The following is a 17,786-nucleotide window of genomic DNA, read 5'->3' as shown; positions in this document are numbered from 1 at the left end:
CAGAAAAGCTAGGGAAAAGAAATCAAATACTTGGAAAATGAACAATACCCTCCTGAAAAAAGACTGGGTTATAGAAGACATCAAGGAGGGAATAAGGAAATTCTTAGAAAGCAACAAGAATGAAAATACTTCCTACCAAAACCTCTGGGACACAGCAAAAGCAGTGCTCAGAGGCCAATTTATATCGATAAATGCACACATACAAAAAGAAGAAAGAACCAAAATCAGAGAACTGTCCCAACAACTTGAACAAATAGAATGTGAGCAACAAAAGAACCCATCAGGCACCAGAAGAAAAGAAATAATAAAAATTAGAGCTGAACTAAATGAATTAGAGAACAGAAAAACAATGGAAAGAATTAACAAAGCCAAAAGCTGGTTCTTTGAAAAAATTAACAAAATTGATAAACCACTGGCTAGACTGACTAAAGAAAAACAGGAAAGGAAACAAATAACCCGAATAAGAAACGAGAAGGACCACATCACAACAGAACCAAATGAAATTAAAAGAATCATTTCAGATTACTACGTGAAATTGTACTCTAACAAATTTGAAAACCTAGAAGAAATGGATAAATTCTTGGAACAATACTACCTACCTAAACTAACACATTCAGAAGTAGAACAACTAAATAGACCCATAACAAAAAAAGAGATTGAAACGGTAATCAAAAAACTCCCAACAAAAAAAAGTCCTGGCACAGACGGCTACACTGCAGAGTTCTACCAAACCTACAGAGAAGACTTAACACCATTACTACTGAAGGTATTTCAAAGCATAGAAAAAGACGGAATACTACCCAACTCATTCTATGAAGCTACCATCTCCCTGATACCAAAACCAGGTAAAGACATTACAAAAAAAGAAAATTTTAGACCTATATCCCTCATGAACATAGATGCAAAAATCCTCAACAAAATTCTAGCCAATAGAATCCAACAACACATCAAAAAAATAATTCACCCTGATCAAGTGGGATTTATACCAGGTATGCAAGGCTGGTTTAATATCAGAAAAACTATTAATGTAATCCATCACATAAATAAAACGAAAGATAAAAACCACATGATTTTATCAATAGATGCAGAAAAGGCATTTGACAAAGTTCAACACCCATTTATGATAAAAACTCTAACCAAAATAGGAATTGAAGGAAAATTCCTCAACATAATAAAGGGCATATATGCAAAGCCAACAGCCAATATCACTCTAAATGGAGAGAACCTGAAAGCATTTCCCTTGAGAACGGGAACCAGACAAGGATGCCCTTTATCACCGCTCTTATTCAACATCGTACTTGAAGTCCTAGCCAGGGCAATTAGGCTAGACAAAGAAATAAAGGTATCCAGATTGGTAAGGAGGAAGTAAAGCTATCACTATTTGCAGATGACATGATCGTATACATGGAAAACCCTAAGAAATCCTCCAGAAAACTACTGAAACTAATAGAAGAGTTTGGAAGAGTCTCAGGATATAAAATAAACATACAAAAATCACTTGGATTCCTCTACATCAACAAAAAGAACACCGAAGAGGAAATAACCAAATCAATACCATTCACAGTAGCCCCCAAGAAGATAAAATACTTAGGAATAAATCTTACCAAGGATGTAAAAGACCTATACAAAGAAAACTATAAAACTCTGCGACAAGAAATTCAAAAGGACATACTTAAGTGGAAGAACATACCCTGCTCATGGATAGGAAGACTTAACATAGTAAAAATGTCTATTCTACCAAAAGCCATCTATACATATAACGCACTTCCAATCCAAATACCAATGTCATACTTTAAGGGGATAGAGAAACAAATTCCTAATTTCATATGGAAAGGAAAGAACCCCCGGATAAGCAAAACATTACTGAAAAAGAAGAAGAAAGTGGGAGGCCTCACTTTACCTGATTTCAGAACCTATTATATAGCTACAGTAGTCAAAACAGCCTGCTACTGGTACAACAACAGGCACATAGACCAGTGGAACAGAATTGAGAACCCAGATATAAATCCATCCACGTATGAGCAGCTGATATTTGACAAAGGACCAGTGTCAGTCAATTGGGGAAATGATAGCCTTTTTAACAAATGGTGCTGGCATACCTGGATATCCATTTGCAAAAGAATGAAACAGGACCCATACCTCACACCATGCACAAAAACTAACTCCAAGTGGATCAAAGACCTAAACATAAAGGCTAAAACGATAAAGATCATGGAAGAAAAAATAGGATCAACCCTAGGAGCCCTAATACAGGGCATAAACAGAATACAAAACATTACCAAAAATGATGAAGAGAAACCAGATAACTGGGAGCTCCTAAAAATCAAACACCTATGCTCATCTAAAGACTTCAGCAAAAGAGTAAAAAGACCACCTACAGACTGGGAAAGAATATTCAGCTATGACATCTCAGACCAGCACCTGATCTCTAAAATCTACATGATTCTGTCAAAACTCAACCACAAAAAGACAAACAACCCAATCAAGAAGTGGGCAAAGGATATGAACACACATTTCACTAAAGAAGATATTCAGGCAGCCAACAGATACATGAGAAAATGCTCTCAATCATTAGCCATTAGAGAAATACAAATTAAAACTACGATGAGATTCCATCTCACACCAACTAGACTGGCATTAATCCAAAAAACACAAAATAATAAATGTTGGAGAGGCTGTGGAGAGATTGGAACTCTCATACACTGCTGGTGGGATTGTAAAATGGTACAACCACTTTGGAAATCCATCTGGCGTTATCTTAAACAGTTAGAAATAGAACTACCATACAACCCAGAAATCCCACTCCTCGGAATATACCCTAGACATACAAGAGCCTTCACACAAACAGATATATGCACACCCATGTTTATTGCAGCTCTGTTTACAATAGCAAAAAGCTGGAAGCAACCAAGATGTCCATCAACGGACGAATGGGTAAATAAATTGTGGTATATTCACACAATGGAATACTACGCATCGATAAAGAACAGTGACGAATCTCTGAAACATTTCATAACATGGAGGAATCTGGAAGGCATTATGCTGAGCGAAATGAGTCAGTTGCAAAGGACAAATATTGTATAAGACCACTATTATAAGATCTTGAGAAATAGAAAAAACGGAGAAGGACACAGACTTATGTGGTTACAAAGGGGGGAGGGAGGGAGGGAGAGGGCTTTTTATTGATCAATCTGTAGATGGGAACTGCTTTGGGTGAAGGGAAAGACAACACTCAATACAAGGAAGGTCAGCCTAATTGGACTGGATTAAAAGTAAAGAGGTTTCCGAGATAAAATGAAAGCTTCAAAGGTCAGCGAAGCAGGGGCTGGGGTCTGGGGAACTTGGTTTGAGGGGACTTCTAAGTCAATGGGCAAAATAATTCTATTATGAAAACATTCTGCATCCCACTTTGAATTGTGGCGCCTGGGGTCCTAAATGCCAACAAGCGGCCATCTAAAATACATTAATTGGTCTCAACCCACCGGGAGCAAAGGCAAAGGAAGAACACCAAGGTCACACGACAACTAAGAACCCAAGAGACAGAAAGGGCCACATGAACCAGAGACCTACATTATCCTGAGACCAGAAGAACTAGTTGGTGCCCGGCCACAATCGATGTCTGCCCTGTCAGGGAACACAACAGACAACTCCTGAGGGAGCAGGAGACCAATGGGATACAGACCCCAAATTCTCATGAAAAGAACATACCTAATGGTATGATTGAGACTAGAGGAATCCCAGAGACAATGCTCCCCAGAACGTCTGATGGCACAGGACAGGAACCATCCCTGAAGACAAATCATCAGGCATGAAAAGGACTGGTCAGTGGGGGGGAGAGAGATGCCGATGAAGAGAGAGCTAATTAAATCAGGTGAACACTGGAGAGTGTGTTGGCAACTCTTGACTGGAGGGGGGATGGGAAGATAGAGAGGGAAGATGGCAAAATTGGCACGAAACGAGAGACTGTAAGGGCTGACTCAATAGGGGGAGAGCAAGTGGGAGAAGGGAGTAAGATGTATGTAAACCTTCATGTGACAGACTGATTGGAATGGTAAGTGTTCACTTGAAGCTTAATAAAAATTAATTAAAAAAAAAAAGCTATAGAAGGAAAAGTTCTCAACATAACAAAGGGCATATATGCAAAACCAACGGCCAACACCATTCTTAATGGAGAGAGGCTGAAAACATTCCCCTTGAGAACAGGAACAAGACAAAGATGCCCTTTATCACCACTCCTATTTAACATTGTGCTGGAAGTCCTAGCTAGAGCAATAAGGCAAGAAACAGGAATAAAGGCCATCCAAATTGGTAATGAAGAAGTTTAAACTCTCCCTATTTGCAGATGATATGATACTATGCATAGAAAACCCAAAAGATTCCACAAGAAAACTACCGGAACTAACAGAAAGATTCAGCAGAGTAGCAGGATACAAGATAAACATACAAAAATCAGTTGGATTCCTATACACCAATAAAGAGAATGATGAAAATGAAATCAGGAAAACAATACCATTTATAATAGTCCCTAAAAAAATAAAATACGTGGGAATAAATCTAAGCAGGGATGTAAAAGACCTATACAAAGAAAACTACAAAACACTACTGCAAGAAACCAGAAGAGATCTACAAAAATGGAAAAACATACCATGTTCATGGATAGGTAGACTCAACATTGTGAAAATGGCAATTCTACCCAAGGCAATTTACAAATACAATGCAATACCGATCCAAATACCAATGGCATTCTTTACAGAGTTGGAAAAACTTATCATTATATGGATTGAGAAGAAGCCCCGGATAAGTAAAGCACTATTGAAGAAAAATAAAATAGAAGGCCTCGCACTACCTGACTTCAGAACCTACTATATAGCTACGGTGGTCAAAACAGCCCGGTACTGGTACAATGACAGATACCTTGCCCAATGGAACAGAATTGAGAACCCAGATGTAAATTCATCCACCATGGTCACCTGATCTTCAACAAGGGCCCAAAGTCCCTCAAATGAGGAAAAGACAGTCTTTTTAACAAATGGTGCTGGCAAAACTGGATGTCCACCTGCAAAAAAAAAAAGAAAGAAACAGGACCCATACCTCACACCATATAGAAAAACTAACTCAAAATGGATCAAAAACCTAAATATAAAGCCCAAAACCATGAGGTTCACAGAAGAAAAAGTAGGATCAATGTTAGAGGGCCTAATACACGGCATTAACAGGATACAAACCACAACCAAAAACACACAAGCTCTAGAGGATAAGCTAGATAACTGGGATCTTCTAAAAATTAAACACTTATGCTCATCAAAAGACTTCACCTGGACCGGGGCCAAGATGGCGGACTAAGTGGACGCTACCGCGGATCCCTCTTGCAACAAAGACTCGGAAAAACAAGGGAATCGATCACGTACATAACAATCTATGAACTCTGAACAACAAGCACAGACTTAGAGACGGAAAACGAACAAATACGGGCAGACAGCGACTGTTTTCAGAACCAGGAGCCAGCGTACCAGGCAGGTGACCTTCGGAGCCCGATATGGGGCAGAGCCCAGGGGGGCAGACGGCACAGAAACGGGGCCCACCCCTTCCCCCCGAACCCATCCCGGGAGGAAGTCTAGCAGGTTGGCGCGGGCGGAGTAGAGGCGCAGCCGGAGGGAGAAGCACCCGGGAGGCAGTGACTGATCTGGGAGGGGGGAGAACAGCGTCCCAGCTGGGGTGCCGTCCCGCCGGGAGTTAGGCGAGAAGCCGACAGGGTGCGAGCGGGGGGGGGGTCAACTATATTTCCCTAAAGTGACCCCAGGGCGGGGCCCACACGTTCGTTCGGGAGGACGCACACCCAGTCCGCGCATGTGGCGCGGCACACCAGAGGGAGAAATCCCTGGATGTGTCTGGCCTCAAAGCAGGGAAAGCAGCATCCCAGACGGGGAGCCATTATGCTGGGATCTGGGTGCGCGCACGCGGGCGGGGCGTGAGCGCGGGGATCCATTTTTATTACCCTGAATTGACCCAGGGGGCGGGCCCACCTGGCCGTGCAGGTGACGCCAACCCAGTTCGCGCGAGAGGTGTGGCGCACCGGAAGGAGAAGTCCCCGGGAGGAAGTGACTGGTTCCGGAACAGGGAAAGCAGCGTCTCAACCCGGAAGTCATCCCGCTGGGATTTGGGCACGCGCACGGGCGGGGCGTGACCGCGGGACCCAATTATAATCGCCTGAATAGACCCTGGGGGCGGGCCCACCTGTTCGTGCAGGAAACGCCCACCCAGTGCCCACGAGCGGTGCCGCGCACCGGAGGAAGTCCCCAGGAGGAAGTGACTGGTTTCCGAGCAAGGAAAGCAGTGTCCTAGCCAGGGACCCGTCCAGCCCGGATTTTGGTGAACGGGGGCGGAGTGTGAACGTGGTGTTCAGCTCTATATTCTGTGGTGCTACACTCCTAGCTCTCAGATCCCTCCCCCACGCTCCCCAGGCGGCTCCATTAACATCCGAATACCCGGAGCCAGAGGGAGAATTCAGATAGGGATCTGACTGCATTTTTTTTTAGCCGACTACTTGGAAAATCTAGTTTCCCAGTGATGGCTCGGAGACAGCAGTCCATATCAAACCACATAAAGAAACAGACCATGACAGCTTCTCCAACCCCCCAAACAAAAGAATCAAAATCTTTCCCAAATGAAGATACAATCCTGGAATTATCAGATACAGAATATAAAAAACTAATTTACAGAATGCTTAAAGATATCACAAACGAAATTAGGATAAATGCAGAAAAAGCCAAGGAACACACTGATAAAACTGTTGAAGAACTCAAAAAGATTATTCAAGAACATAGTGGAAAAATTAACAAGTTGCAAGAATCCATAGAGAGACAGCATGTAGAAATCCAAAAGATTAACAAAAAAATTACAGAATTTGACAACGCAATAGAAAGTCAGAGGAGCAGACTCGAGCAATTAGAATGTAGACTGGGACTTCTGGAGGACCAGGGAATCAACACCAACATAGCTGAAAAAAAATCAGATAAAAGAATTAAAAAAAATGAAGAAACCCTAAGAATCATGTGGGACTCTATCAAGAAGGATAACTTGCGAGTGATTGGAGTCCCAGAACAGGGAAGGGGGACAGAAAACACAGAGAAAATAGTTGAAGAACTCCTGACACAAAACTTCCTGACATCATGAAAGACGAAAGGATATCTATCCAAGATGCTCATCGAACCCCATTTAAGATTGATCCAAAAAGAAAAACACCAAGACATATTATCATCAAACTTGCCAAAACCAAAGACAAACAGAAAATTTTAAAAGCAGCCAGGGAGAAAAGAAAGGTTTCCTTCAAGGGAGAATCAATAAGAATAAGTTCAGACTACTCAGCAGAAACCATGCAGGCAAGAAGGGAATGGGACGACGTATACAGAGCACTGAACGAGAAAAACTGCCAACCAAGGATCATATATCCAGCAAAACTCTCTCTGAAATATGAAGGAGAAATTAAGATATTTACAGATAAACACAAGTTTAGAGAACTTGCAAAAACTAAACCAAGACTGCAAGAAATGCTAAAGGAGATTGTTTGGCCGGATGACCAATAATATCAGGTACCAGCACAATACAAGTTCACAAAACAGAACGTCCTGATATCAACGCAACTCATATAGGGAAAGCACAAAAACAAACAAATTAAGACTAATTCTAAAAAATAAATAAATAAACAAAATAATACACACAACAGGAAATCACGGAAATCAATAGACAAACGATCAAAATAATCAAAAAGAGGGACTAAATATAGGAGGCATTGAACTGCCAGATGGAGAGTGATACAAGGCGAAATAGAAGGATACAAGTTAGGTTTTTACTTAGAAAAGGGGTAAATAAAAAGGTAACCACAAAAAGGAATATCAATTCCATAACTCAAGAAAAAAGCCAAGAAAAACGTAACGACTCAATAAACACAAAGTTAAACATTATGAAAATGAGGATCTCACAAGCTACTAAGAAAAACATCTCAGCACAAAAAAGCATGTGGAAAAATGAAATGGCCAACAACACACATGAAAAGGCATCAAAATGACAGCACTAAAAACTTACTTATCTATAATTACACTGAATGTAAATGGACTAAATGCACCAATAAAGAGACAGAGAGTCACGGACTGGATAAAAAAACACGATCCATCTATATGCTGCCTACAAGAGACACACCTTAGACTTAGAGACACAAACAAACTAAAACTCAAAGGATGGAAAAAAATATATCAAGCAAACAATAAGCAAAAAAGAAGAGGAGTAGCAATATTAATTTCTGACAAAATAGACTTTAGACTTAAATCCACCACAAAGGATAAAGAAGGACACTATATAATGATAAAAGGGACAATTGATCAGGAAGACATAACCATATTAAATATTTACGCACCTAATGACAGGGCTGCAAGATACATAAATCCAATTTTAACAGAATTGAAAAGTGAGATAGACACCTCCACATATATAGTAGGAGACTTCAACACACCACTTTCAGAGAAGGACAGGACATCCTGTAAGAAGCTCAATAGAGACACGGAAGACCTACTTACAACAATCAACCAACTTGACCTCATTGACTTATACAGAACTCTCCACCCAACTGCTGCAAAATATGCTTTTTTTTCTAGCACACATGGAACATTCTCTAGAATAGACCACATATTAGGTCATAAAACAAATCTTCGCAGAATCCAAAACATCGAAATATTACAAAGCATCTTCTCAGACCACAAGGCAATGAAGATAGAAATCAATAACAGAAAAACTAGGGAAAAGAAATCTAATACTTGGAAAATGAACAATACCCTCCTGAAAAAAGACTGAGTTATAGAAGACATCAAGGAGGGAATAAGGAAATTCTTAGAAAGCAACGAGAATGAAAATACTTCCTATCAAAACCTCTGGGACACAGCAAAAGCAGTGCTCAGAGGCCAATTTATATCGATAATTGCACACATACAAAAAGAAGAAAGAGCCAAAATCAGAGAACTGTCCCTACAACTTGAACAAATAGAAAGTGAGCAACAAAAGAACCCATCAGGCACCAGAAGAAAACAAATAATAAAAATTAGAGCTGAACTAAACGAATTAGAGAACAGAAAAACAATTGAAAGAATTAACAAAGCCAAAAGGTGGTTCTTTGAAAAAATTAACAAAATTGATAAACCACTGGCTAGACTGACTAAAGAAAAACAGGAAAGGAAACAAATAACCCAAATAAGAAACGAGAAGGACCACATCACAACAGAACAAAATGAAATCAAAAGAATCATATCAGATTACTACATAAAATTGTACTCTAACAAATTTGAAAACCTAGAAGAAATGGATAAATTCTTGGAACAATACTACCTACCTAAACTAACACATTCAGAAGTAGAACAACTAAATAGACCCATAACAAAAAAAGAGATTGAAACGGTAATCAAAAAACTCCCAACAAAAAAAAGTCCTGGCCCAGATGGCTTCACTGCAGAGTTCTACCAAACCTTCAGAGAAGACTTAACACCATTACTATTGAAGGTATTTCAAAGTATAGAAAAAGACGGAATACTACCCAACTCATTCTATGAAGCTACCATCTCCCTGATACCAAAACCAGGTAAAGACATTACAAAAAAAGAAAATTTTAGACCTATATCCCTCATGAACATAGATGCAAAAATCCTCAACAAAATTCTAGCCAATAGAATCCAACAACACATCAAAAAAATAATTCACCCTGATCAAGTGGGATTTATACCAGGTATGCAAGGCTGGTTTAATATCAGAAAAACTATTAATGTAATCCATCACATAAATAAAACAAAAGATAAAAACCACATGATCTTATCAATTGATGCAGAAAAGGCATTTGACAAAGTTCAACACCCATTTATGATAAAAACTCTAACCAAAATAGGAATTGAAGGAAAATTCCTCAACATAATAAAGGGCATATATGCAAAGCCAACAGCCAATATCACTCTAAATGGAGAGAACCTGAAAGCATTTCCCTTGAGAACGGGAACCAGACAAGGATGCCCTTTATCACCGCTCTTATTCAACATCGTACTTGAAGTCCTAGCCAGGGCAATTAGGCTAGACAAAGAAATAAAGGTATCCAGATTGGTAAGGAGGAAGTAAAGCTATCACTATTTGCAGATGACATGATCGTATACATGGAAAACCCTAAGAAATCCTCCAGAAAACTACTGAAACTAATAGAAGAGTTTGGAAGAGTCTCAGGTTATAAAATAAACATACAAAAATCACTTGGATTCCTCTACATCAACAAAAAGAACACCGAAGAGGAAATAACCAAATCAATACCATTCACAGTAGCCCCCAAGAAGATAAAATACTTAGGAATAAATCTTACCAAGGATGTAAAAGACCTATACAAAGAAAACTATAAAACTCTGCTACAAGAAATTCAAAAGGACACACTTAAGTGGAAAAACATACCCTGCTCATGGATAGGAAGACTTAACATAGTAAAAATGTCTATTCTACCAAAAGCCATCTATACATATAACGCACTTCCAATCCAAATACCAATGTCATACTTTAAGGGAATAGAGAAACAAATTCCTAATTTCATATGGAAAGGAAAGAACCCCCGGATAAGCAAAACATTACTGAAAAAGAAGAAGAAAGTGGGAGGCCTCACCCTACCTGATTTCAGAACCTATTATATAGCTACAGTAGTCAAAACAGCCTGCTACTGGTACAACAACAGGCACATAGACCAATGGAACAGAATTGAGAATCCAGATATAAATCCATCTTTTTTTTTTTTTTTTTTTGTATGAGCAGCTGATATTTGACAAAGGACCAGTGTCAGTCAATTGGGGAAATAATAGTCTTTTTAACAAATGGTGCTGGCATACCTGGATATCCATTTGCAAAAGAATGAAACAGGACCCATACCTCACACCATGCACAAAAACTAACTCCAAGTGGATCAAAGACCTAAACATAAAGACTAAAATGATAAAAATCATGGAAGAAAAAATAGGATCTACCCTAGGAGCCCTAATACAGGGCATAAACAGAATACAAAACATTACCAAAAATGATGAAGAGAAACCAGATAACTGGGAGCTCCTAAAAATCAAACACCTATGCTCATCTAAAGACTTCACCAAAAGAGTAAAAAGACCACCTACAGACTGGGAAAGAATATTCAGCTATGACATCTCAGACCAGCGCCTGATCTCCAAAATCTACATGACTCTGTCAAAACTCAACCACAAAAAGACAAACAACCCAATCAAGAAGTGGGCAAAGGATATGAACACACATTTCACTAAGGAAGATATTCAGGCAGCCAACAGATACATGAGAAAATGCTCTCGATCATTAGCCATTAGAGAAATGCAAATTAAAACTACGATGAGATTCCATCTCACACCAACTAGACTGGCATTAATTCAAAAAACACAAAATAATAAATGTTGGAGAGGCTGTGGAGAGATTGGAACTCTCATACACTGCTGGTGGGAATGCAAAATGGTACAACCACTTTGGAAATCCATCTGGCGTTATCTTAAACAGTTAGAAATAGAACTACCATACAACCCAGAAATCCCACTCCTCGGAATATACCCTAGACATACAAGAGCCTTCACACAAACAGATATATGCACACCCATGTTTATTGCAGCTCTGTTTACAATAGCAAAAAGCTGGAAGCAACCAAGATGTCCATCAACGGACGAATGGGTAAATAAATTGTGGTATATTCACACAATGGAATACTACGCATCGATAAAGAACAGTGACGAATCTCTGAAACATTTCATAACATGGAGGAATCTGGAAGGCATTATGCTGAGCGAAATGAGTCAGTTGCAAAGGACAAATATTGTATAAGACCACTATTATAAGATCTTGAGAAATAGAAAAAACGGAGAAGGACACAGACTTATGTGGTTACAAAGGGGGGAGGGAGGGAGGGAGAGGGCTTTTTATTGATCAATCTGTAGATGGGAACTGCTTTGGGTGAAGGGAAAGACAACACTCAATACAAGGAAGGTCAGCCTAATTGGACTGGATTAAAAGTAAAGAGGTTTCCGAGATAAAATGAAAGCTTCAAAGGTCAGCGAAGCAGGGGCTGGGGTCTGGGGAACTTGGTTTGAGGGGACTTCTAAGTCAATGGGCAAAACAATTGTATTATGAAAACACTCTGCATCCCACTTTGAATTGTGGCGCCTGGGGTCCTAAATGCCAACAAGCGGCCATCTAAAATACATTAATTGGTCTCAACCCACCGGGAGCAAAGGCAAAGGAAGAACACCAAGGTCACACGACAACTAAGAACCCAAGAGACAGAAAGGGCCACATGAACCAGAGACCTACATTATCCTGAGACCAGAAGAACTAGTTGGTGCCCGGCCACAATCGATGTCTGCCCTGTCAGGGAACACAACAGACAACTCCTGAGGGAGCAGGAGACCAATGGGATACAGACCCCAAATTCTCATTAAAAGACCACACCTAATGGTATGATTGCGACTAGAGGAATCCCAGAGACAATGCTCCCCAGAACTTCTGATGGCACAGGACAGGAACCATCCCCGAAGACAAATCATCAGGCATGAAAAGGACTGGTCAGTGGGGGGGAGAGAGATACTGATGAAGAGAGAACTAATTAAATCAGGTGGACACGGGAGAGTGTGTTGGCAACTCTTGACTGGAGGGGGGATGGGAAGATAGAGAGAGAGGGAAGATGGCAAAATTGGCACGAAACGAGAGACTGTAAGGGCTGACTCAATAGGGGGAGAGCAAGTGGGAGAAGGGAGTAAGATGTATGTAAACCTACATGTGACAGACTGATTGGAATGGTAAATGTTCACTTGAAGCTTAATAAAAATTAAAAAAAAAAAGGACACACACACACACACAAAAAAAAGACTTCACCAAAAGAGTAAAAAGAGAATCTACAGACTGGGAAAAAAAAAATTTGACTACTACAAATCATGCAAAGGTCTAATCTCTAAAATCTGCAGGAAAATCCAACAAGTGTACAGCAAAAAGACAAATGATCCAATTAAAAAATAGGCAAAGGAAATGGACAGACTCTTCACCAAGGAAGATATTCAAGTGGCCGACAGACACATGAGGAAATGCTCATGATCTCTAGACTTTAGAGAAATGCAAATCAAAACCACAATGAGATACCCTCCCACCCCACTGGCACGAATCAATAAAACAGAAAATAACAAATGTTGGAGCGGCTGCGGGGAGATCAGAACTCTTTTGTACTGGTGGTGGGAATGCAAAATGATACAACCATTGTGGAAAACGATATGGCACTTCCTTAGAAAGCCAGAAATAGAAGTACCATATGATCCAGCAATCCCATTCCTAGGAACATATCCTAGACAAATAAGAGTCATCACACAAATGAACATATGCACACCCATGTTCGTTGCAGCATTGTTCACAGTAGCAAAAAGGTGGAAACAACCTAGATGCCCATCAACAGATGAATGGATAAAGAGACTGTGGTACGTACACACCATGCAGTATTACACAGCGATAAAGAACAAGGAATCTGTGAAGCATCTCATAACATGGATGTACCTGGAGGGCATTACGCTGAGTGAAATAAATCAACCACAAAAGGATAAATATTGTATGAGACCACTGCTGTAAATATTCATGAAAAGGTTCACATACGAAAAGAAATAATCTTTGATGGTTACGAGGGAGGTGAGGGGTGGGGATGGAAAAACACTTAAACAAGCGGAAACTTTGGTGGAAGGTAAGAGTACACAATTTTGGGGGCCAGCACAACCTGTACAAGGCAAGGTTCTGGTAGCTCCATAGTCACATCCAAGCTCCCTGAGGGACCGAAATGCTGGGCTGAGGGCTGCGGGGACCATGATCTCAGGGAATATCTACCTCAATTGGCATAACATATTTTATAAGGAATATGTTCTACGTTCTACTTTGGTGAGTAGCGTCTGGGGTCTTAAAAGCCTGTGAGTGGCCATCTAGGATACTTCACTGGTCTCACCCCTTCAGGTGCAAGGGACAATGAAGAAAACTAAAGACACAGGGCAAAGATCAGTCCAAAGGACTAATGGGCCACAGCTACCATCGCCTCCACCAGACTGGGTCCAGCACAACTAGATGGTGCCCAGCTACCACTGACTGCTCTGAGAAGGATCACAATAGGGGTCCTGGTCAGAGCTGGAGAAAAATGTAGAGCAAAATTCTAACTCTCACCCACACAGACATAAAACTGGTCTGACAGAGACTGCTGGGTTGTATGGTAGTTACATTTTCAGTTTTTGAGAAACTGCCAAACTCTTTTCCACAGTGATTATACCATTCTGCACTCCTACCAACAATGGATATGGAGTCCAACATTGGTATTTATCAGGAATATTGATCTATACTTTTCTAGTTTTCTTTTCTTGTGCTATCTTTGTCTGTTTTTGATATCAGGATGATGCTAGCCTCATAGAATGAGTTAGAGAGAATTCCCTCCCTGTTATGGGTTGAATTGTGTCCCCAAAAGATATGTGTCAACTTGGCTGGGCCATGATTCCCAGTATTGTGTGATTGTCCACCATTTTGTCATCTGATGTGGTTTTCCTATGTGTTGTAAATCCTACCTCTATGATGTTAATGAGGTGTTTTTAGCAGCAGTTATGTTCATGAGACAGGGCTCAATCTGTTTTGAAATATAAAAGAGAGAAGCAAGCAGAGAGACATGGGGACTTCATACCACCAAGAAACAAGAGCCAGGAGAATAGCGCATCTTTTGGATGCGAGGTCCCTGCCCTGAGAAGTCTGGTCTGGTGACGGACGTCCCACCTTGTAACTGGTGAGGATCAGAATATATAAATAGCTGAAACACAGAGGTTTCAAAGAGGCTTCCTGGTTGAGAGAGAGATGCTGGTTAAGAGCTGGCTGGCAAAGCAGCAGAACCACATGGGAGCCAAGTGGTCCTGAAGCTGCTACACTGGCTATGAGGTAGGCCATTTAGCAGCAGAGAGGCTGATGATGAAGAGGACTGATGGCAGAGAGCAGCTAGGAGAGCTGAGCAAGCTGCCACACTGGCTGTGAGCTGGTCCAGTTAGTGGCAGAGAGGCCAATGGTCGAGAGGCTTGCACAGCAGAGGCAGCAGCTCCTTGGTAGAGAAGGTAGCTGCCCAGCACAGAAACCGCGCCCACTGATCATTGGAGGAGGGCTGTGGCACTGGCCAAGAACAGGCTTAGAGCTATTCTGGCAGAGAGTTTATCTGCTCCATGAGCCTTTTTTCTCTGAGAGCTGTCCTGCACTGAAGAAGGGAAGGATGTTCTCTGTACTTCAAGGATCTTTCCAGACCTTGCCCGTGTGCTTCCTGACACTAATCCCGAGTTGTTTCTGTTACTTCCAAGTTGATCCTCATCCTAGTTGCAGCCTGTTACTTCCCTAATAATCCACATAATGGTGAGTATGATCTGTGAGTTCTATGTGGGCATTGCAACTAATTATCTAACCCACCAGAGAAAAAGAGAGTGCCATAGTGGGGACAGCTGGTGTCAGAAATGATGAAAACGTTGGAGAGCAGAGGTATGTCCGATCACCACCTCACAGGACCCAGCTTTGTGCTGATCCTGATTCTTATCCCTCATAACTTTAGACAGTTCCTTAGGCTGCATGACATAGAGCCAGCTGGGAGAATAAAACATTTAAAAGTTATTAAGGACATCTAGTTTCTTAAGGTTCTAGACAAAAATGATTAACACATTCCATTTTTTTCTCCCCTAATCACAACAACAACAACAAAACTTGTACAAAATACATAAGTCACTTATCAGAAGATTCTGAAAGTTGGAGAAAAGAAAGCAGACTAGTTAGGGACCTCGGAACTTGAGAGAAAACCCAGTGGTGAGTTTGGGATTTTTTTTTTCTTATCTTCCATATTGGGCATAGAGAAGCCTGCAACCTCAAAACACTCATAAACTCATTGCCATTGAGTCAATTTCAATTCATAGCGACCCTATAGGACAGAGTAGAACTGCCCCATAGGGTTTCCAAGGAGCTGCTGGTGGATTTGAACTGCTGACCTTTTAGTTAGCAGCTGTAGCTCTTAACCACTATACCAGCAGGGCTCCCAAAACTCCCATAGACACATATAGGCAGGTATGATTAAAAGGTTTCTGGCCTGTGGGGACACTCTTTCCCTGGTTGTTTGGCTTTTCTTTGCCCATAGACACATACAAAAAATCACACCAAGAAAGGTCAAAGAACCAGGAAAAGAGTGTCCCCACAGGACAGAAATCTTTTAATCATACCTGCCTGTTCTCCAGGCAAATAGGGGAAACACTGTATCCCTCTCCCACCCCAAGAGATGCTGCAGAAGCAGAGTTCAGTGATGGAAGTCTGTCTACTAGCCTCTTCCTCTGCAGTAAAGAAGTGGCACCCATCCCCACGGAGCCTGTATGCCAGGATTTCTCAACCTCTGCACCACTGACATTTTGGGCATTTTTTGTTATGGGAGGGTGTCCTGTGTACTGTAGCACCATCTCTCAATACCCCACTAGCTGCCAGTAGCACACTCTCCCAGTTTTCTAATCAAAAATATTTCCAGACATTATTAAATGCCCTTGGGGACAGCATCCCTGGTTGGGAGCCACTGGTAGTACTAGCAGATATCTGACTATAATTCCAAAAGGTCACAGCCTTGAAAACCCTATGGAGCAGTTCTCCTCTGCACACATGGGGTTGCCGCCATGAGTCAGAACTGACTCGAGGACAGCTAACAACAACCCTCCTGTAGGCAGGAGGGAGCATCCAAGCTGAATGTGTGGGTGAATCTCTCCCTTCTGTCCTCATCTGCAGTGCTGAACGGACTGTGTGGGTAGAGTCCTATCATCTGGGAAAACATGCCAGTGCGGCAGACGAGAATAGCACTGCAGAAAATTCATCAACTAAATTGCCATTTGAACCATAGTCCACAACAGTGAGCCAGGGTGTGCATTCTGAACACAAACAGGTTGACTGCCTGCTAAAATAGGAGATTTAAGAGGAAGTAGGATCTCATAAAGTAATACTCAAAATGCACAGGAAACAGTTCAAAATTGCTCCTCATACTAAGGACCAGGAAAATCTCAATTTGAATAAGAAAAAGACAATAACACCAAGATCGAGACAGCACAGATGTTAGAATTACTTTAAAGCAACCATCACAAAAATTCTCCATTGAACAATTATGGATACCTTTGAAACAAATTAAACAATATTAAAAAAAAGCCAAGTCACAGTGAATGAAAGAGAAATTATTGGCAATACGTATAAATGACAAGGGATTCACATTAAGGAATGTAAAAAGCATCTAGAGCAGCGGTTGGCAAACTGCTGCCCTGTGGGCCAAACATGGCTCCCTGCGAAAGAAGAATGTTTTATGAGATGTGAACATTATATGAAATTCACATTTTCGTGTCCATCAATAGTCCACATTCTTTATGTTCTATGTGTGCATATTGTCTATGGGGGCTTTCCCAGCTACAACAGCTGAGCTGAGTAGTCGATTTAAGTGGCATAGTGTATTTTCCCAACTGTTTTGTCTCTGTCGGCTGTAAAACTTGCTTTGTTCCATGGTCGTGAGCAAATATGATCAAGAAGAGGCTGTCAAAAGAGAGACACTGAAGAACAGGAATTGACAGAGTCCTTTGGCTGTGCAGGAACTTTCACAAGGTCACTGATTAATAAAATAATGTGGACAAAGGTAATCATAAAATCTGGGATAAGGCATCTGTGAGAGCTATGAAGCCATTTAAAGT

Source organism: Elephas maximus, chromosome 2 (assembly GCF_024166365.1).
Source record: "Elephas maximus indicus isolate mEleMax1 chromosome 2, mEleMax1 primary haplotype, whole genome shotgun sequence".
Classification (NCBI taxonomy): Eukaryota; Metazoa; Chordata; class Mammalia; order Proboscidea; family Elephantidae; genus Elephas; species Elephas maximus.
The sequence above is the reverse complement of the archived record's forward strand: the minus strand, read 5'-3'. Positions refer to the sequence as shown.